Below are 22,523 nucleotides of genomic sequence, written 5' to 3'. Positions count from 1 at the left end.
TATGTAAACATGATATTGTAAAAATTGCATTTTTATGAAGTTCATTTCCTTAATTCCTTGTTACGAAATGCAACAATGTATCAGTGATTTTCATAACCATTCTGAAATCTCAATGCATATTGATGATACAATGGCACATATGAAAGATATTACAATAGTTATAGCTTCCTTATGGAAGTATATAAAGTATATATAGTGAATTTGTAGCACAACAGGCCACTGGAGAATCTAGCCAATCACAGTACATAAAATGAAAAGAAGGCAATTGGCAAACATTACCTAGTATCAAATCTCTATAGAGACTCTATGAAACAGTCTGTAACACACTATAAGCGAGTCAGATTACACGTGTGTGTACACTGTACTTGTTGCATAAGCAACAATATGTAACAAATGCTCCAGCATTCGGTGAAACCAAAACCAAGGTGTGTTCCTTTAAATTAATGAAATATGGGATTAACTATAAATAACCAGTGAATAAAATAATTTGAGAAAGTGCTGCCAGGACAGTTGACCTTTGTGAATGTGAAAAAAAAACATAGTTTGGTACTTTAAAACAAAAATATATAAATCAATATGTGTCAACATATACATAAGTATTGCCTGAAATATGTTTTCACAGTTGTTTTTATTTTTTACACATTTTTCACCTTAAATACCACTTAGCTTTACTATCACAATATGTAAGACATCTTGAAAGCATATGTCTCAAAAATTGTTTAGGGCTTATTGGGACTGACATTGACATTGATGTCCTTCCTGATGGCTGGCCCTCCCTCGGGTACCAGCCACTGTGTTTATATAGCAGCTACAGGCTCATATTGCTATTGAATGTAGATTTAAAATGTAGGCAAAAATCTTGCCCTTGTGTCTAAACTCAATCATTCCCCACTTGGTTCATTCAGACGAGGTTTTATTTGTACCCAGCAGACAGGTGTCTGCACAAAGTGCTCAGTAGATCTCATTCACATTATTCAAAGCCTCCTCCTCTAACCTTTGAATCTTGCATTAGTTATCGACCTTAAAGATCTGTGGTAACCCTAATATAGTGGGAATTTGCTTCAGCCACACAGAACATAAAATGTATCTTTACACTGATGACATACTGCTTTCAAATGTAAATCCATCCAGTCATCCATTACAATTGTATGGAATAAATGAAATACTTTATCCCAATATCCAGCTATAAACTTGCCCCAGAAAAATAGAGGTGCTAAACTTTTATTCCTAAGGATATGAAAGCTAACCTAGATTATCTCTACTCTTATAAGTGTTAGGCTCAAAAGCTCTTCGCAGCACTGGGGTCAAGAGTTTGATTCCCAACCATGGCCTTATCTGTGTGGAGTTTGTATGTTCTCCCTGTGTTTGCGTGGGTTTCCTCCGGGTGCTCCAGTTTCCTCCCACACTCCAAAAACATACTGGTAGGTTAATTAGCTGCTATCAAAAAATGACCCTAGTCTCTACCTCACTGTCTGTGAGTGTGTGTCTATATTAGGGAATTTAGACTGTAAGCTCCAATGGGGCAAGGACTGATGTGAATGAGTTCTCTGTACAGCGCTGCAGAATTAGTGGCGCTATATAAATAAATGATGATGATGATGAATAAACATCATAAAACACTATAATCAGCTATATAATGGTTACACTGGTAAGCAAACTTGCCTTATGGAGTAAGAAACTGAGTAAGAAACTGATCACCTGGTTGACAAGTCAATTTTGTAAAAAAAAAAAAAAAAAGTGCTACCCAGGCTTCTTTATTTATTTCAAATGTTACCTGTTACTATTATCACCATTAAATGTATTCATTATTACACCTCTGTTATCTGGGCAGGGTGATATCCCCGAGAAAGATCAGTATATTGAAAAGGCATCTGCAAGGAGGAAAGCCAGGGCATTCTGAACCTTAAAATATATTGGTTCATTTTATAAACTTTTAAGCTTTGGCTCTCAGTATGAACTCAAAGTCCTATTAGACGAAGCAAAAAAAACAACAATATTATTACAAATGATGAGTGTTATTTTTCTTATTTCCAGAACAACCAGTCACTGCAATCTATTACCATGTACCTAAGATTCACAAAAATATTCACATTCCACCGGGTCGTCCTATAATTTCTGGTGTGGGTTCTTTAACTTCAGCACTTTATTTTTATGTTGATTCTTTTTTGCAAGGAAATATAAGGTTCTTAGAGCCTACATTAGAGACTTTGCTCATTTATTGACAATATTAAATTCTATAAGAGGAGGAGAATTACGCCTTTTTGACTTTAGACCTTGAATCTCTCTATAGCAATATACCTCACCCACAAGGTATTGAGGTTATGAAAGGAGTCCTCAGTAGGGATCTATCCTTATCTAAAGACCACCAATTATTTATAGTCAAAGCCATAGAATTTATTTTGAAACACAATTTTTTTATTTTTGAATACTAGTTTTATTTATAGACTAAGGGGACGGCCATGCGAGCCTGCTTCGCTCCGAGCTATGCCATCCTATACATGGGCGATCTTGAGGACACTCATGCGTGGGGTGGCGAGTTTCAGCGGACATGGTCCTCTACAGCCGATACATAGATGACCTCGCTATTTGATGTGGTCGGGAATCATGTGCAAAAGTTTTTGTTGACACTTAATAAAAATAATTTCACTTTGAAATTTACTAACAAATTTCACACTTTCACTATGAATTTTCTGGATCTCACTCTAAGGGGTAAATGCATCAAGGTCCGATTTTGACAGCGTGTTAAAATCGCGGCAAGTCGCGGGTGATAACCCGTGATTTTAGTGAAAAAAAACAGAAATGTATCAAGCTGCGATTTTGACCCTGATCTTCAAAATCGCTGGTCATCTTTGGCGATTTGCTCCAATGTAAACACTCCTGTGTTTAGCTAACTCTCCTGTGTTGTAGCAGCGTGTTGTATACACACTGCTACACTGCTGTCATACGGCAGCTGTTAAAACTGTAAAGAACAGATAAAAGTAAAAAAAAAAAAAAAAGAGCGTGTGGTCCCCCCTCTATTCCTGCTTAACCCTAGTGCTGCCTGACTACTGCTGGTTCCGTGAAAACCGGGGAAAAAATTTGCATGGGGTCCCCCCGATTTTCACTTAACCAGCACTAGGCAAACCAGCCAGGGTTGGTGGCAATATAGCAGTGGGACACGCAGCAGGGGTCCCCCTGCCATAATGACTAACCAACACTAGGGCTCTTCCTACTACCCCTGGGCTGTGCATAGTAAGGTAATAAAGGCGATAAGTAGTGAAAAAAATAAACAGACGCCATTTTGTTTTGTGGAACTAAAATTCCCAGCCAGCCAGGTTGCCTAAAATAGTGTGGCCATGCTGCTTCTTGTATAACTACAAGCACCAGCATACCTACGGCAGCCAGGGCATGTTGGCACTTGGAGAACCACAAGTGCCAACATGCCCTGACATCCCTGGCTGGCTGGGACCTGTAGTTCCAAAAAAAAATGTTTAAAAAACCACAACACCCTGGTAAACACCACACACATTTAATAAAAATAAAAAACCCACAATAAACACAGTAACCACCCTCATTTACACCATATATATTTAATAAAAATAATAAAACCCTAATACTCACCAATGAAGTCTTCTTTCTGTCATTAAAGTCCAAAAATAAATTGTACATTCAAATATCCCATCTTGCCCCAGTCCCACAGTATTTATACCATCCAAATGTCCTGGCTTGAAAAATCTCTTCTTGGCTTCGCCCAGGAGAGGCCCCTTGTTGATAGTAGTCTTTTTTTCTTCGGCCAGGAGGGTCCCATATTTGTACATCCCCAAAACTTTAGTCTTGATTGCAGTAAAATAAAAAAAACTGGAGCCGCCGCAAACACCTCCTAGCAAGCTAGGAGGTCCGTTACGCAATGAGCGTTGCTCATGCGCATAGTCTATTTACAGTATTAGGTCATTTTCCAACGCTAGTGGGGGAATCACCTAATACTGTAAATTGCGTTCATTGTGTAGCGGAGTTCCTACTAGCTAGGACCCCGCTGCGCAATGAGCATTGCACATGTGCAATGAACTACGCTCATTACGCAGCGGAGGTCCTAGCTAGTAGGAACTCCGCTAGGCAATGAACTGTTTTTGGCATATTTTTATTGGCAGCAAAGATGTCTGTTAGTTAAATATATACAATTTCCTGGTGAACACTCAGAAATTGTTACACTAAGGGGTATATTTACTAAAATGGAGGTTTGAAAGAGTGGAGATGTTGCCTATAGCAACCAATCAGATTTTAGCTGTCCTTTTGTAGAATGTACTAAATAAATAATAACTATAATCTGATTGATTGCTATAGGTAACATCTCCACTTTTTCAAATCTGCAGTTTAGTAAATATAACCCTAAGTGGTGTCTCTATTCATGCTACTACTTTCCAAGAACACTTTTTCTTTAATCAGGACTATATTAAGCGACAAACTATCAAACCTCAACACAATGGATGTTATTTACTATACATAAAATTGGTTTACTAAATTGTTTTGTACTGGCAATACTTGCCCGCAAGTGTGCCTAGATTTGTGCATTTTCAGGGGTCTTTACTGTGTTGCAGAGGTTTGCACAGCCAATTTCCTCCTACTGCACCACAAAAGGACTTGAATTCTGCAACAGCTTCTGGTTGCTCTAGTGCTCACTATATTAAAAATACTCTCTTTTTTTTTACCAGCTCCCAAAATTGGAAGTTGGGTTAAACTTAGAAGTTGTTCTTATTTTAAAAGCTTACTAAGTATTTAAATTGCAAATTCTACGATTTATGCACAATTCCCATCTGTAAAAATAAAGAAACTGTGCAAGCCACAATATCAGATACATAAGAAGGTTTTGCTGAAAATGTAAACAATTGAGCTAACAAAATATGTATTTGCAGTTTAATATCATACACAATCCTACATATTGTTTTATTTTTTTTACAAATCAGTAATGTCAGATTACAGTTATTTTTTAGATAGCACACATATTGTACCTTAGAGTAGGCAGTGTCCTTTATTTTTTATCCAATGTCGGCATATCCACATTTACAGTTTACAGTTGCCCTTTTTGGTTGCAATTTCACTGTCATTACTGAATACACAGACACATATATTATATACAAATAATCTATTAGAACATGGATGGAGGTTCAATGGCAAATTTTGAAAATTCTTGACTATTCTGACAATCTTCCAATGGATCACATCTGATGAAAGAATTATGTCCATCATTTGCAGGATTGAATGATTCTTCATCCACATTTGCAGCAATCCCATTTAAATTATATTTATGGGGATTGTTGTTAATAAATTTTCTCTTTGCCTGGGAAAGATTTCTACTGAATTTCATAATTAGGTGTATTCACCCAGACACCCTGCCCTAACCGGACATATTTAGTTTTTTCCTCTATAAATAACTGGATGATTTCTATAAGCCTTTTTGGCAAAGCGTTGACACTTTCCACCTTATTTTTGTAGTGTGAATTCTGGAGGGTTGTAATTACAGAATTGTGTCTTTTTCTTACTGATTCTGATATTTCTTTTTACTTTCATTTTGCTTCTCATTATGCATACATAACAGCATATTATGTGCCATGGTTGCTATTTCTCATAACCACCAAAAAAAATCACATTCAATCTGTTTGTAAACCTCATTGTGCAAGAAATGGAGATCCAGGGGCTTCTATAAACAAGTCATTCATTGTTTAAAAATCAGGTATGCAGCAGGGAGAACAATTCCTACCAGCACAAAACCTGCATGTTCACCAAGTTACAGAACACTTCCTCCTCTTCCTAATTTTATTAAACACATTATAGATTGAAACAAGTGAAAAAAAAGAAAAAAAATGAACATATGGTACATGTACAGTTTGCAATAAGGTTTGGTTGAGAAAACAGTTCTCATTAGTACAAATTAATTTCTTCTTGATAATTTGAACTGAACTTGACAATCTTAAAAATAGCAGGTTTATTCTCTAGACATAAGGTAAAGTATCTGATTAAGCAGAATACCTTAGACAAATACATAATATCTTACAGACACAACTATCCGTTATCATCACCCTTACAGAAATCCGTTAAACTCATGATGGTCTGGCTCTTAAGGCTTACTTCCACATTATCAATGATCAGCTCCTGACATATCAGCCATACATATCTGACCAGTATTATCATGCTCATCAGCTGCCTGTCCATCCCAAAACTTTCTATGCACCTTATACTTCCTGTTCTTCCAACCTTATCCACGTATCTCCACTACCCTCCCTCACCTTTTCCTGTGCAATTTGGCATGTGAGATCTGCTTGTAACAAAAGTGCATCCATCCACGATCTATTCGTTTCAAAATCCCCTTACCTCTTTCCTATTACAGAAACCTGTCTCTCCTGTAGCCACTCTCCCAGATCTGGAAACAGACAAGGTGGTGGAGAAGGTGTTATACTTCTTTCATACCGCACCTTCCAAGTCTTACCCGCAAGACTCTCCCTCTCTTTATCTTCCTTTGAAGTCCACACTATCCATCTATTTTCTCCTCTTCACCTTCTTGTTGCTGTCATTTTTGATCTTCTAGTGGACTTCATCTCCCACACACCCGTTCAGACTCCCCACATCTTTCCAGCTCTCTGAAAACCTATCCCTTTATTTGAGTTTACCCTACTCCCACCTATACTACTCACACTTTTGCACCCTCACAACTGTCCCAATCTCCACTCTGAGCCACGCTCCCTTCTCTTGTCTCAGCTGTGCTCTATTCCAATTAGAATGTAAGATGTCTCATGAGCAAGGCACTCACTACCCTTTGTCGACCTTGTAAGTCCTTGTTCAATGTATGTCCTATTTGTCCCACTTTCCTGTGCTGCTGAGCACTTTGGCTCCTGAGAAATATATGTTAATAATAATAATGGACAGACTAAATAGTGATTAGTAAAATGTGTTTTGTGCGGGACAATGCATTCTAAAAATGTTGGTATTGCAATGAGTTGCCTGAGATTTATACACTTGTATAGCTAATGGTGCTAATAACAAATGCAGAATAAATAGTTTTGTGCCAGGAGTGTGTTTGGGAAATATACTGATTGAAATCAAAATAAATTGCCTGTGTATTTCACCACCTAGATAGCTGATGACACTAATGACAAGTATATCTTGCATCAGTCAGTGAGTGTTAGAAAATTGACCACGTGTTATAATAATTTTCTGGATGTTTATTTTAGCACTTATGACAGTAAGGAATAAAAATAATAGTGATTTTGCAACAATCCTAACAGTCTAACCAATTACTGTCACAATTTCTCCAGTGAACAATACCACGTACCACTGCCAATTCAAGTGTACATATTAAACTAACAGTAGCCTCAGCTAAAAATAGAGATATAAAAAATTACATAATTGATATGATATATAATTCAAATAAAGTTTGGAGAAAAGACAGAAAATGTTTTGTAAAGTATAAGAACATTAATAAATAAGCATTACAATGTAACAAATGGGCTAAGGAATTAGGGTATAAAATGTGTAACTAAAAACAAACAACAACAAAAATTCTGGTGAAATGATAAGAGAAATATTGCTGTGTTTCGCAAATTTTGAGTCTGAATTTGAGTGAATTTCAGAAAACAGAAATTCCTCAATTTCAAAGGCGCATTACAAGGTTAAAGTTGAAAAACCTAGAACTGTCTACCAGGTATTTATGGACAACTATTGTAGGTTTGCAGAAATATTTCTTTAGGAGACAACTGAGAGCATTATTATTATTATTATTATCTTTGACTTATAAGGCACCACAAAAGGTCTGCAGCACTGTACATTACATATACATAAAACAGAACCAAGACACAACATGATACACAAATATATACAAACACAGGTGACAGGGTAAAGCAAATCAGATTATATCTGACAGATAGTGAAAGGGATGGTAGAAATCAGCAAGAAGAAGGCCGAAGATTAATAAAACAGGGAAAACAGGGCTAGAGAAGCAGGCCAAGAGGTACAGAGGGTGAAGGAACAGTAGAAGGAGCACACAAGGAAAGAGGGCCCTGCTCATGAGAGCTAAAAACCTAAAGGAAAGGGGGAGACACATAAAGGGTGGTACTAACTGAGGGAGAGAGCCAGGACAAGAAAGTTAGGAGGACTGATAGACTTGAATAAAGAAATGAGTCTTAAGGGCACGCTTGAAGCCTTTGAGAGTAGATGCTATCCTGATGGAACGGGGAAGATCGTTCCACAGCTGGGGAGCAGCCCGGGCAAAGTCCTGAAGACGAGAGTGAGAGGAGGTGATCAGTGAAGTAGTGAGGCGGCAGATAGGTATTTATCAATTAGATAATTAGATTAAACATTCCTCAGTTTGTACAGTACTGTGCTACAAGTAGATAATTGGTGCAGAAAACAGTAGACATGCATACTGTACTCTACTATTATAGTATAAAAACCTTGAAAACAAATGAATGTACTTTTATAAGGCAAGTTAAAAACTGCCATTAAGACCCATTGACCAAGTGAACAGTGTAGGTAGCATCTGTAGGAAGTGAAATGGGGCCATTGGGGTTTATCCCCATACCCATATGCATACGTTTACTAACATTAAATGCTAGTAAACACATGTTTTTTTTAATGCTAGTGGATAAGCAATTCTTAGGTTCAAGTTGTAATCAACAATATTTATTACAAAGGCAGAATTTTGGAATTAGATTCTTCTCCAGTGAAGCTGTAAGTTACTATAATTTCCAGGTATGTTATGCCATTTATGGTTATTATTTTGTCCTAGGAGGGTGCCATACTGCATGCATCAGTGCTTTGCTCCTCTCTCCTTTTTGCTATAAGGCATTGGTTTGAAGAGTAGAAACATTTAGCCATGGTTCCATTCCAAGTTTTTCAATTAGTATGGAAGATGCCCATCTAATATTTCACTGCCTTTTGATTTTGTCAGATAACTTTAAAGTTAAAAGTAACAGTCAGCTGGAACAGGATCAGTGTTCTCTGTACAGATTAGTAGAAGGAGTAATTAGAATTCATTAAAGAAAAAAAAAGTATTTGCATATTAGCCAAAAGCAACTATAATTTTCACTTGCCACATAAAAACCTTAGCATTTCTAATTTTAATAAACCCAATTGACTTTGCAGACACATGAATAAATCACCATATAAAGTAATGGAGCTACCGAGTGTTTAGCTGTTGTTATAGCACAGCAAAGAAATGTCATAGTATGAGGTTAGTGACAGATTGGTGAAATATGGGAATAACTGACCTATTCTTAAAACAAATCTTAATTAAACATGTATGTGGGAGTACAGCTGTTAAATTAAAGACACACTGTACAACACAGTCTCACAATGTAAACAAGCTAGATTTTTTGCTGCCTATTGTTTATAAATTGGCACATGCTAATCTGCTAACCAAGCACAGAATGTTATCTGTAACAGTGTACATATATGGAAAGTGTGAAGACCATCTTGCTGGTAGCTCACAAGTTATATTTGTCCATTTAAATACCTGCTTAGTCATAGGAAATGCATATAATTTGATTGTTAGCATAGTTTCTGAACTTTTTAAATGTTAAAGGGGTTGTCATGCTTTAAATAACCCCTGCCCCTCCATAGGCTATATAATACTGCATTTCACAAAGCACTCTGTTCATTTCTCTTCAACAGAGCTCAATGGAAGCTTTCTATTCTTAAGGCCAAATTGGGAGTAGTGTGGTAGCGTTAAGTCAGAAATCAGCATTTCTACTAATCTACTGTGGATAATAATGATGGAAAATTCAAACCACTCCATAAACCAAATCCCATCAAATTGTAGCCTAAGGACCTCATCCCTTACTCCATGCAGTAACCTCAGCTACTCATCACCTATTAACCACAGGTCACCCCATAATTTTCAGACTAGTCAGTGGACTAGAGAATGTTTTTTTTTACCTGGTAACAGTGACCTTAGCCACACTAGCTATTGTTGAACTGAGATCCATCAGCATAAAAGGACCACATGCTGATTTAGGTAGATGATGATGATAATTGCAATTTGTCACCAAGTGGCACGGCAAGGAGTGCCAATGTTTATTGCTAAGCATCTAAAAATGTCAGTGTTTTTGCTGCTGATTGACAGTTACCAAAGAATAAAACAATATTATTCTATCTGTTTTACGCAAGTAACATTGTTAAATGTTATTAACGCCAGTGATTTATTTGAGTTGACTTATTTCTGATCAGATTGAAAATATATAATATTAAGCATTAAGGTTTAGCTGGTAAAATAAAATCCACACCTGGAAAATTTTGCTCACAATTTCATTGTTTAAATGTCTTCCCAACAGATAGTCCCGATTCAGCTACCAGGTATATACAGGTTATGAGTGAAAATGTAGCTTTATTTAAAGTAGACTTACTAAGTATATTTAGTAGTAAAATGGTGTGTGCGTTTCCATTAAGGCCTTTCTAATGCCTTTTCTCTTAGATATTGCCATTATTGATGATTCAAAATTAAATATTTAAAAGATTGTTTCATTGTTCTGTGTAAGTATGTCTACATTCTCATGTCATGTGGTCTATGCTTTCATGAACAAAGCAAGTTTTTTTTCTCCAGTGTCGTAGTTAAAGTCCTCTGGGCCTGTGGACAAAACTAAGCTGGGATTCCCATAATGGGGAAGCACCAAAGCAGCCTGTTTTAGCATGTATTAGAGACTTTCTAGTTATAGGAATACTACTACAGAGATGCCATCATACAACATTTATGCAGAAAGCCTCCTCTAGCTATAAAACCAGTGGTGGAACTACCATTGATGCAGCAGGTGCAATGCACCCGGGCCCATGGAGATAATGGGGTACGTTGCATGGCAGATGCAGAGAATCGGGGGCCCTGATTCCCTCCTCCCCTCCTACCTGCATCGGGGCCCACAGCTCGCTAGTTCTGCCTCTGTGTGAAACAGATTGTGTTTTCATGGTTGCAAAGAGAGGGAAAGAACCAAGCATCCCTGTTGGCATATTGGGCTTGGACCCCACAATCCCCAAGCCCAAAATTAGTTGCTGTCACTACTAAACCTGTTGCTACACAACTGTTTTTTATACAGAAAACCCAATTTTTATTTTACTTTGTTTTAAAGCCTTTACTTTAACTTATGTTACAAACAACTTTTGCTCATTTGCTCTACAATTGTTAGTTATTTTATGGATTTGGTTGTTTACTGTTCAGGGAGACAACTAATAAATATATCCGCTGAAGACAAAGTGATGAGTGGTTAAGTGATCATTTTGGAGTAGCAAAACTCGTACTTTAGTTTTCTCAATAATGGGATTTTTGTTTGGCACTTAATACTACTCCGATGCAAAATCACACATATTTTTAGCTAAATTAAACCTGAGCTTCTGTTGTAGAAGTTTATAGATAGACAGCAAATGGTTATCAATTTTCAAGCTCCAATGTATAAAATAGAGTTCGCCTTTTTTTCTTCATTGGAAAGAGTGGATTGTAAATCTCTTGAACCCCAAAATTCCCAAACTACCACTAAGAAGTAAAAATTGTGTGGAAAACATCTACCACAGTAAATGAGGGCCCTACTGACCCTATTAGGTGAAACTGACAGCCTTGCCAATCTTAAACCAATACCAGAATTACAAAGATCTAATAAATGTTGAAAGTCCCATATTTCTTCTAGTTAGTGAGTAAATTATGACAAATAGTCATATAAATATCTATAAATATCCATGGCCTTATCTGTGGGGAGTTTGTATGTTCTCCCCGTGTTTGCGTGGGTTTCCTCTGGGTGCTCCGGTTTCCTCCCACATTCCAAAAACATACTGGCAGGTTAATTGGCTGCTTTCAAAAATGACCCTAGTCTCTCTCTATGTATGTGTGTATGTTAGGGAATTTAGACTGTAAGCTCCAATGGGGCAGGGACTGATGTGAATGAGTTCTCTGTACAGCGCTGCGGAATTAGTGGCGCTATATAAATAACTGATGATGATGATGATATAAATAGTCTTATAAATAAAGAACCAGTGTCCTACTGAGATATGAAGTTCACAATTAGGAAAGCAGGGGCTCAAAAAATAGGGCCGTTGCCAGACAGCGTAGGGGAATGACCAGTACTTGACTAGAACACATTCCCTGTCCTTTCATTATACAAGGGCATGCAAAGGGTAGCGGGCAGTGCCCTCAGTCTGTGGGTCCCACCAAATATTCCACCAGTATCCTGGTAGATCAGTCCAACACAGTAAAAAACAACTTTAACTTAATATATGAAGTTTGGGTTCACAACCACTAAATGCAACACCTTCACATCTATTCTGCAACACTGCACTGTCCTTTAACATAATTGCTTATAAATGTATGCATGTATATGTTTAAAGTCATTCAGTCTTAGCTGCAAGGCAAGGCTTGCATCCTAATAGGTGCACACCAGACAGAAAAAAAAAATAATTTTCGGATTGTTGCCATACTCCTCCCAATGGAATAATTTTAGCTCTGTAAATATTTTTAAAGTGACTATCTGGCAGCCCTGTGCTGGCTCTTCACATTGCCATCAGAAACTTCAACCTTGTTTGGGGCTCTCTAGAGCACTGTGTAGTTTATAAAAATAGTTGATTGAATTTACTGTCATCCACTTTCTTTTCTGCCAGGAAATCTGTACAAGTATAAAGACTGACACACTGGAATGTGCCTTGCAAGAAACACAACAAGAGACAAGTGATCCTCCTTAGTCTGAATTTGTGGTCTTCTATTTAATGTGAAATACAACTTGGCACTACTTTTGTATAGTTCATTTTTCAAATGTAGTCTGTTATAAAAGTCAGTGATCTTGTCATTTAAGCGTGCCTAGCTGACTGACTTGTCTGTCTGCAACTTTATTAAGGTTATCATTTTATTCACTTGTAGAGGCCTTATTATATCCATCTTCTAATGAAATAGTCACACAGCATTTATTACACAAAATATTGTTTTACGCTTAATTTTGTGAATTGATTAAATTAATTTGTCCTTTAGAAGTAGAGTTAATTTTACACCATTTCATTCATTCTACAGATAGAATACATAGAATGAGTAGTCAGCAAAGATTTGTCTTAGGGAAAAAAAATTAACATCTTTATGATTATTCCAACATTGAAGTGATTGACCTGTGCTTTTTTTGTCTAGGAGAAGTCAGCCGCTTCCATCATCGCGCTGAAAAGCGATGGGTCTGTTGCTTACGGCTCTAAGTTGTGGGGAATGAAAGGAATGAACCAGATTTGGAACCCTGGAGTGGCAACTTTGGCACTCTAGTGGTCCCAATATAATGATCCCTAAAATCTCTGCCTATTATGCCAAAAGAAAAAAAAGTAAACACATACGTTATTTTAATACTTTAATTGATTTAATTGAACAAAAGATTTCCCAAAAACCTAGTTTACACGTTATTAATGCAATGTAAAATACTTATAGCTTCTGTCTTGATCTGTTTTTGTGAATATTGAAAAAAAAAACAGTCTAAAAAAACTCCCCCCAAAAAAAGTTCTGTTTTACAATAATTAGAGCCTATCTCTGATAAATTGAGGGTAATCATTCTGTAAGAACGGATGTGGCAGGAGCCGCGGTCCCCCAACTACTCTGAGCTGTGGGCAATCACTCCATCTGCTCCTATAATAATTCACCAATATCTGTGTCACTCTGGGTGCAGGAAGTCCACAATTCAAGGGGGCTGCACAGGGCCGTCCTTGCTTTATGGGACTGTGTGCACTACACACTCTGTATCAATATACACCAATGAAATATTGTAAGGACGTTTTAAAGAAGCAAATGGCAGTTAAAACCACAACAACATGGATGGATGGAACTATCTGACCATTTATGTGACATAATTTGAAATGATTGAGTTTGATCATGTCACTTGGCCCAATCAGACGACATTATGGTTATGAACATTGCCATGTGTAATGTGGTTTGGAGCAAAGATTCAAATACAATTTACAATATATGTGACTTTTAGTTAGATAATGAAAGACATACATAAACAGAAATGAAGGCAAAAGTGCTAAAAATGAAAAGTGCTGCTCACAGGTATAGGCACATTAGAGGGTCTATTTATCAAAAAGCGATAGCCATTCTCCAGAGAAAACAGCTGTTTCCTCTGGATTTTTGTGCTATCACAGGTCTTCTCCTAATTTATTAAGGGGTTAATGCTGGAGAAATCCTAGATTTATCCTTCTTTAACCTACTTTTTGTTTTTTACTGATTAATGATGTTTACCTCAGCAAACTATTATATAAGAGCCACTTAAAGGAATTGGACAGAGAGGTGACATATGAACTATCATTTTATTTTAATAGAAACATTTCTACAACTTATTTAAGTAGGGAAGAGAGGAGAATGACTTGCATTAACATTTCAGCAAGGTTACGGATTAGAGTATTTTCAAGACTGTTAATTTTCAGATTTTTTAAACTGATAATTTTTGAAAGGAAGTTAATGTATCGCTCTTGAGACATATAAAAATAATGGACAGACTAAATGGACTCGTTAATTTTCAACTGCCATCATTGTTCTATGAAGTAAAGATACACTTCTCTTGACATTTTTTTTTTATTATATTATTATTATATAATGTTATTCTAGATCCTAAAACATTAGTTACCATACAGTTTGATATTTAAAGACTATATTTTAAATTGCGGTAAATAAAATGAACACTCATGTATGGTTTGGGATTTAAGTTTTTTTTTTCTATTTACGCAAATGTGGACAAATGTTCACACAGTGCAAACTGCAAAACTACCAACAACACATTCCCCTTAAAACTTATGATACACAGCACATTCACAAAGCATATTCATGATTATGTTAATTAATCCAACATTTTATTACCATATACCTGACACCTCCTATATTTTATAGGGGATGCCTGTTTGCAGGGCCTTACCCTTAGGTATCAACTTCCACTCATGTTTTCAAGAATATTCTATTGCATTAGTAAGATTTTATACTTGATCTACAAAATTGAAGTATGCCTTAGGCATTTACAATCTGATTAGATTAATATGATCTTTTTTCCCACACAGTTTTTGTTTCACACATTTTTCCTTAATTATAAAATACAGCACTTGTACGTCAAGGAAAATACGTTTTACGCCTGATAATCTATCGGGATTTCAGGAGTAGTAAAACTTTATTGGCAGCAATTTCCACAAGGAACAAAATGAAACAGCTGTTACGATTCAGCCACAAATTACCTGCTGTAGACAACCTGTGTTCAAGGAAATGTATATCCAGGATCAGTTAATGCTGTTTCAACTGTTTTACAGAAAACACTTATCTCTGAAATAGGCTGTCAGTTTAATTCGCAGAAAACAATTACTGCAAAGCTTAACTTTTTTGGGGTAGAAAACAACACTGCCAAACACAGATGAATAAATTCACATCTTTAGGCTATCAGTCACTGATTGGTAACTTTAGATCCCAGGTCAACCTTAGTTTATCATTGGTTTGCCATTTTTCCTATCTTTATATCAACTGTGGTACTGTAAAATGTATTATTTAGTGTGGTCTATCAAGCACCACAGTTAGGCAATAAAGATTTCATCAGAAAGGGATAGGAGTGTGCTATCTGCAGCCAGCTTTCAAATAATGTTCTGTCGCCTTATAGTTAGACAAGTGATGGGTGAAAAAAGGATGAGACTTCCACCGTTTAATTTAACTAGTCAGGTAAATTAAGACCCTGCCAATCATACAAAAATAATTTGACTATAAAATACAGTAATAACCAAAAGTGATTGTCAATGGGGTCATGCAAGAATGACAACTTGGAATCACTCTACAAAAATGTCCATTAAATGGCCAGGTTGTATAGGTAATTGGATAAGATGTGACCCCATAGTTTCCATATAACACATTTACCACAGTTATAATATGATTTTCCCCTTTTTTCTATAAGCCCAGCCCTGGCTGTGTGCATAATTTTCCATACTTGTGTACATCTATGGTGCAGGTGCAGCAAGTTTCTTCACCTAACAGATATGACAGAGGGAACTACTGAGGACCAAATTCTGATAACGGCCAAAATGGCATTCCTGCATATTTTACTGTTGGCAGCAAGTGATGCCCTAATTGAATTGTTTCATGAAATACCATAAAAATTCTAAATAATAACTAATAATAATTATTTATAAAGTGTCTTTCTCCCTATAGGAATCAAAGCACTTTATTGCAGAGAGTGAGGCAGCCTTTTGAGTGTAGATAGCTGCTATTCTATGGAATCGGTCACATCAGTCCCTAACATTTGTTTGTGAAGTACCCTATTTCCTCATGTATAAGATACACATTTTTCCAAAAAATGTGGGGTCTAAAAACCGGTATACAATGGTAGCGGGGATACAGGGGGAAGGGGGGGCATTACAGTGACAGCTATGGCAGATTGTATTTAAAACACAATCAGAGCAGCCGGGCAGCACAGTTTCCCGGCCTGTCTCTGCGGAACGGACCTGCACATAGTGTGTAGCCGCCGACAGCAAGCCCCTGCAATCTCCGCACACTTTTACAGCTACCGTAATATATGTCTTTTTCAAATTTCGGGGCCAAAATGAAAGTGCGTCTTATACATGGGAGCGTCTTGTACATGGAGAAATACGGTAAATCAAACAAAAATTGCCCATCCTACAAAGCAAAATAAAAATTGTGTCTGCACTCAGTTCAATCTGTGCAATTTAGAGACTTCGGTAAAATCTATTTGTCTGACTTAAAACAAAACAAGAACCAAAACAAAAGCCACAGTAGTCCCTGCTAAAAAGACTTGATTTATAGTGTTTGTGAATCTAGGCCTGTCACTGTAAGACTATGGCTCTCCCAGTGGATTAGGTATTATTAACTTGTAGAGCATCTTTCTTGCGGTTAATAGATTCTTAAATTTGGCTACATTCCAGTGATAATTGAAGCTATAGAACAGGACCATAGGAAAAAGGGGCACGCAGGGCAACAGCCCTGGGCACTGGGCAGAGAGGGTAAGGCATGGCCATGGCTCTGACAGAAGGTATGAGGCAAATCTGGCATCTTTCTGTCAGTGCACAGCCACATTTGCCTAGCATACACTCTTCATATTCGCATAAGGACAGTTACAGAAGATAAGGGATGACTATTTCTATCAGCAATGCCCTATTCTGAGGTGATTTATACTACTATAGAGCAGGGCCCTCTTAAGAACATCTTGGGCCCCCGGGCACAGCAGTGCACCGGGGCCCCTATATATACAAAAAAAAAATGATTATATATATGGGCCCTGCAGCCCAGGGGGGCCCATCGGAGGAAGCAAAAAAAAAACAAAACCTGGAAAAAAAAAGACAACACTTACCTTGCGGTCAGCTGGCGATCCGGCTCCATCCCTGGTCTCCTCCTCCGTCGCGCTCCGCAATGGATGTCGGGCGGGCGTGATGATGTCACGCCCGACATGCACTGCCAGCATCGCATGGAGGAGGAGCCGGATTGCCAGCTGACCGCAAGGTAAGTATCATCTTTTTTTTTTTCCAGGTTTTTTTTTTTTGCTTCCTCTGACGGGCCCCCCTGGGCTGCAGGGCCCCCGGGCACCTGCCCATTGTGCCCAATGGGAAAGACGGCCCTGCTATAGAGAAGTCCCTATAGTTCAGTGTGTATGAGGTGTGTAATATCAGTGAGATCTGTGTACAGTGATCAGTTTGTATCTGATGTGTGATATCAGTGTAGGGATGGGTAATATGTGTTTGCTAAGTGTTTTTATGTGTTTACTACTGATCACATATTTATTATGATATATATATATATATATATATATATATATATATAATTATTATTATTAATTTTTATTTATAGGGCGCCACAAAGTATCCATAGCGCCGTACAGGGACAAACAATGGCACAGTACAAGTAACAGTAAGCACTATAACTCTGGGGGCTCAGGCACAGCATGAAAGAGAGGGGGGGGGGGAAAGTGAGTATAGGCAGGTAACTATGGTCAAAGAGGGTGGGCACAGATGACAGGTTGAGAGTCACTGTGAGGGGAGCGGAGAGAAGCGAGAGGAGACAGAGGGCAGAGGGACAGAGAGGAGGTGAGCAGAGTAGCTGGAGAGCGCAGTTAAAAGTGATGGAAACAGGAGGTAGGAGAGCCCTGCTCAAAGGAGCGAACAATCTAAAGGGAGGGGAAGACAGACAGACACATGGATGAGACGGAGAAACGGAGACGGAGTCGAGGTAGGGGGGAGAAGGGAAGAAGGGATGAAAAAGAGAGGTAGCCGACCGGTGGGAGTATATATATATAGTTATTATGAAATTGGTTTAAAATTTTGTTATCGCTGTACTTGGGGCCTAAATTTCCAAAGACAACATGTTTTCATGTTTGGCAGATAATATCACATGAATGTTTAACTGTAAATGTAGATCCTGTCAAGAATAACTGAATAAATGGATATTATCATAATCTCCCATTCCAGTAGGTAATATTTCTTTTGGTTTGGGTTCTTTCTATATTAGGTGTGAATGATGACATATTGTCAACTAAAGTGTTTTATATGGTTAAATATTGACACTTGATTAGATATTGAGAGGCTACATTGATAATTCAAGGGTACAAATGTAATTCACAACTATTGTTCTTTTTCATCCAAGCAGGATGTTCAATGTAATACACACACCTATTTGCTGACTCAAATGTTTTACCCAAAGTACAGTACATTGAGAAATAATGACACTACATTTAAGAAAAACTCATTTTGGAAAATAGCATAAGTGGTGGATAGTGTACACTCATTATATCAACTAAAAACAATACTGTTCTGTAAAGTACTTAAACATGGTACATTGTTAATGATACAGCTATTGGAAAATATATCCTCTGGTTATACAAATTAACCCTATATTTAAGCATTTGAAAATAACAATAGAGGCTGGACATAATAAAGATCTTTCTGCAATGCTAAATTTGAGTTAAATATATGTTTAGCAGTAATCAAATGGTATAAGGAGACTTGTAATGAATAGTCTAAATCTTCTACTTGTCTGGGGATCTTTTAGTTTTAATGTGGGTGGGAGCACAACAACCTGTAGCCAATCAGATTATTAGAATGGAGCAAGGATTATGTTAGTCTAATGTGCTGATATTTTTGGAGGCAGTGACCTGTCATATGATTAAGTGAGAAAAAAGAAAAAATGTGCCAGGAGCAGTGTCATCATGTGTGGAGAAGAATGGAGACAGCAGGAAGCCACAGAAGACTGAGAACTAGATGGAAGAAGGAGTATTATTAACAATAGAAATAGAGGGAAAATGTTAGGCATCTCCCTCCAGAGGTAGTCCATAGGTCTCTGCCGGTGTTGATCCAGACGAGTCTTCATGGGGCAGTGTAGCTCTAAGGGCCTCTGCAGCGGTAGTCTTGGCGGTTTCTGTCTTCTTTTCTTCACTGCAGCGTCTTCTGCTTTGTCCGATGGCTTCCTTCTTTTCTTGATCGCACCGACTCAGTGGCGAATCTTACACAATTCTCCGCAGTGACCTCGGGACCGCACTGGAGGGACCCACTGAATCTCTGGGATCCAGGTGAGTCCCAGAGAGTTGACATCAATTCCTGATTTCAAACAGTACTTCTCAATGAAAATAAATTAACCATACTTCATATTACATCAAACTGTGTTTAGAAAGTGATTGCATGCATTTCAACTTCAGTGTACAACTAAGAAGTGGTGTGAGTATGCAGGTCTTAGGGGTAGATTTATTAATCCTTCTAAAAAGGAAAAGTGGATGTGTTGCCCATAGCAACCATTAAAATTCTGGCTATCATTTATCTAGTACATTCTAGAAAATGATAGCTGGAATATAATTGATTGCTTAGGGCAATATCTAAATTTTTCGATTTTAGAAGGATTGATAAAGTTTTTAGAAAAAATAGTGTTATAGTGCTGTAGCAATGTTTGCAATGAGGGATGTGAATAAAAAAAGCGTAAACACCACCAAGAAAATTAAAATATGCCCTTCTTGTTTTTTCATGATGCCTTTTTTTGTGGGTTCAATCTATTCAAAAATTCAAATGTATCTAATAATTATTATATTTATAAATCAATAACTATGCATTAATGATTTTATTATTTACATGGACTATATATTACACAGTAGTTTGGTACCTGATTTTTGACAGGGTTGAATTCATCCAGTTTAATCTTTGAACATGCAGAAAGTAGTAAACTTATACTGACAAGTGGCATAGACTTGAATATTGAGTACACACATTTTTCATTTACCTTTTCTCTTCTATCTAGTCCAACATGTCTCCAATGCACATTCAAGCATTTAGTTTTAAGTTTATGCTTTTTGTATATTGTGTATATATATAATATAATCTATATATATCTAATATATAAAAGCCTAGCGGCGTGTGTTAGTGAGTGTGTGTGTGGAAAAAACTATTTTCTCAGAAAGGGCTCATCCAATTGACCTGAAATTTGGTATACTGACATTACTTGACAAAAAAATTATAATAGTGAAGTCAGTTAACTTCCATCATCCCCCCTTCCCCCCGTGGGAGGGGTAGTAAAGGCTAAATTTACGAGTTGGGGGCTCAAACTCATTTTCGTGAGGTAATTTTACCTCATGAACACACATGCTGTGTTAGTGTGTGTGTGTGTGTGTGTGTGTGGAAAAAACTATCGGGTGACAGAGTGCTCAAGCTGCAGCACCACCTGCTGGGTGGAGTTATATACTACACTGACCTATTAAATTCTTAGCATTATCTAATATATAAAAGCCTAGCGGCGTGTGTGTGTGGCGATGAAGATGATAAGAACCTTTTTAACACCTTAAGTAGCTTGATTTGACTAGAATGCATGAGTATCATGCACGGGTTAACTTGTGTTTAATTCACAAGAGATATATATATATATATATATATATATATATATATATATATATATATATGTATATATATATATATATCTTGTGAATTAAACACATTTTAATAAATAACAATAGAATAAATGTGCTGTAACTCTTAGAAACTAGTTTGTCATAATAAAACATCGACTCTCAATTATATTTTGTGTGACCTGCAGTGTAAGTTAATTCCATGCCTTCTTTTTGACAGCATAATATTTGTTTTTACTTCAAGCTAATAATACACCTATTACACAATTAAATTGATAACTAAACATTATTGGACCCCATACTAAATAATATTGGACCCAATCACCTCTACACCTCACATATATTCATGGTAATGTAATTTGATTGAGTTTAACAATCAAAGCAGTAGGGGAAGTGGTGGTAGGGCATACCACCAAGTACCGGCCTGCTTTGATTACTGCTATATATTCAATATAATGTTTTTATAATTGCACATATATTACACATTCTTGCTGAACAATTACTGAAAAATCTATTGTAAATATAAATTTCTCTATCTAGTGGCTGCAATGCCATGTATAAAATACAACTGCATGAAATACGGCCAATTATTTAACTGGCTTTTTAAAATTTTGTGGAATAAGTAATCAAAGTAATTAATTGTCTTGGACCTAGAAATACATCAATCCATATAAATGAATGCATTCAAGAGTAAAAACAGAAATACACACTTACACATATGCAGTAGATGTACTAGCACTCAAGCACATATATTAACATACAAGCAGAACAAATCTATATAATGTAATTGTTATAATCCACTATATGTATGTATTTCTTATTTTTGAACAATTCTGTAAGATATATTGCCATGTAATAATAATAATAATGGTAATAATAATATGCACACAATGCCATTGTGTTGTTTTTCTGTTCAGTCTGGTATCAGAGTTATGAACTATATGATGTGGGAGAAAGCGTAGAAGTCTGAATGCTTTCCAGCTCTGTCAGCTCAGCTGATTACTGCTCTTCAAGAGCGGAAACCCAACAGCACTAGTCAGTTGTTGAACTAACAGGGAGAGCAGTGAATCATCATTCCTAAGTACTGCTCTTCTTTCTTATGTCCCAAATCGTGTAGTCCACAGCTTATTGATCCCAGGGTCTAAGAATTAAACTGTTAGGAAGAATAGGGAAAGCATACTCTGCGTTTCTCCCTCTTTATCTCACTCATAATTTAGCATGGAGAAAGCAGAGAGTTGGTAGTGGGCGACACATGATGTGACTAATCTGTTGTACAGTAGTTCCTGTTCCAGACTGTATACCAGTCAGCATTGCATAGTACCTTCAAATATGTGTATAGTGCTATGTTTTAGTAGCAGAACAGTCCTAGACAATGTGTGGCTATGTAAATAATGGCACTGATATCTACAGGCACTGAGGGCTCACAACAGTAACTGTTACCAGTCGGGTCTGTTCTGAGAATTGTTAGTATTATACTCCTCCTGAATTAAAAATGTGTGTTTGCTCCTTGTGGACTTTTGGGAAATGTAGAGAACTAGCAAGCAAAACACATACACAGGCAAAAGTAAAATACAGAATATTCAAGAAACATAAAGGGGGGAATAACAAGGAATAAATTATAATACATAAGATGTATATATAGGCATTGTATGGAACAAATGGAGAAGATACAAGAGGATTGATACAAGAATGCAAAAGTGGTCA

General features: G+C 37.0%; 1 protein-coding gene across 8 annotated transcripts in view; it reads left to right on the top strand.

Moving 5' to 3' along the window:
• The window catches only part of DMD (dystrophin), a 1,967,742-nt gene that overhangs the window by 312,131 nt on the left and 1,633,088 nt on the right, over nucleotides 1-22,523 (top strand). The window lies entirely within an intron of this gene.

Source organism: Mixophyes fleayi, chromosome 2, assembly GCF_038048845.1.
Source record: "Mixophyes fleayi isolate aMixFle1 chromosome 2, aMixFle1.hap1, whole genome shotgun sequence".
Taxonomy (NCBI): domain Eukaryota; kingdom Metazoa; phylum Chordata; class Amphibia; order Anura; family Limnodynastidae; genus Mixophyes; species Mixophyes fleayi.
Note: the sequence above shows the minus strand (reverse complement) of the source record. Positions and strands in the feature narration are given on the sequence as shown.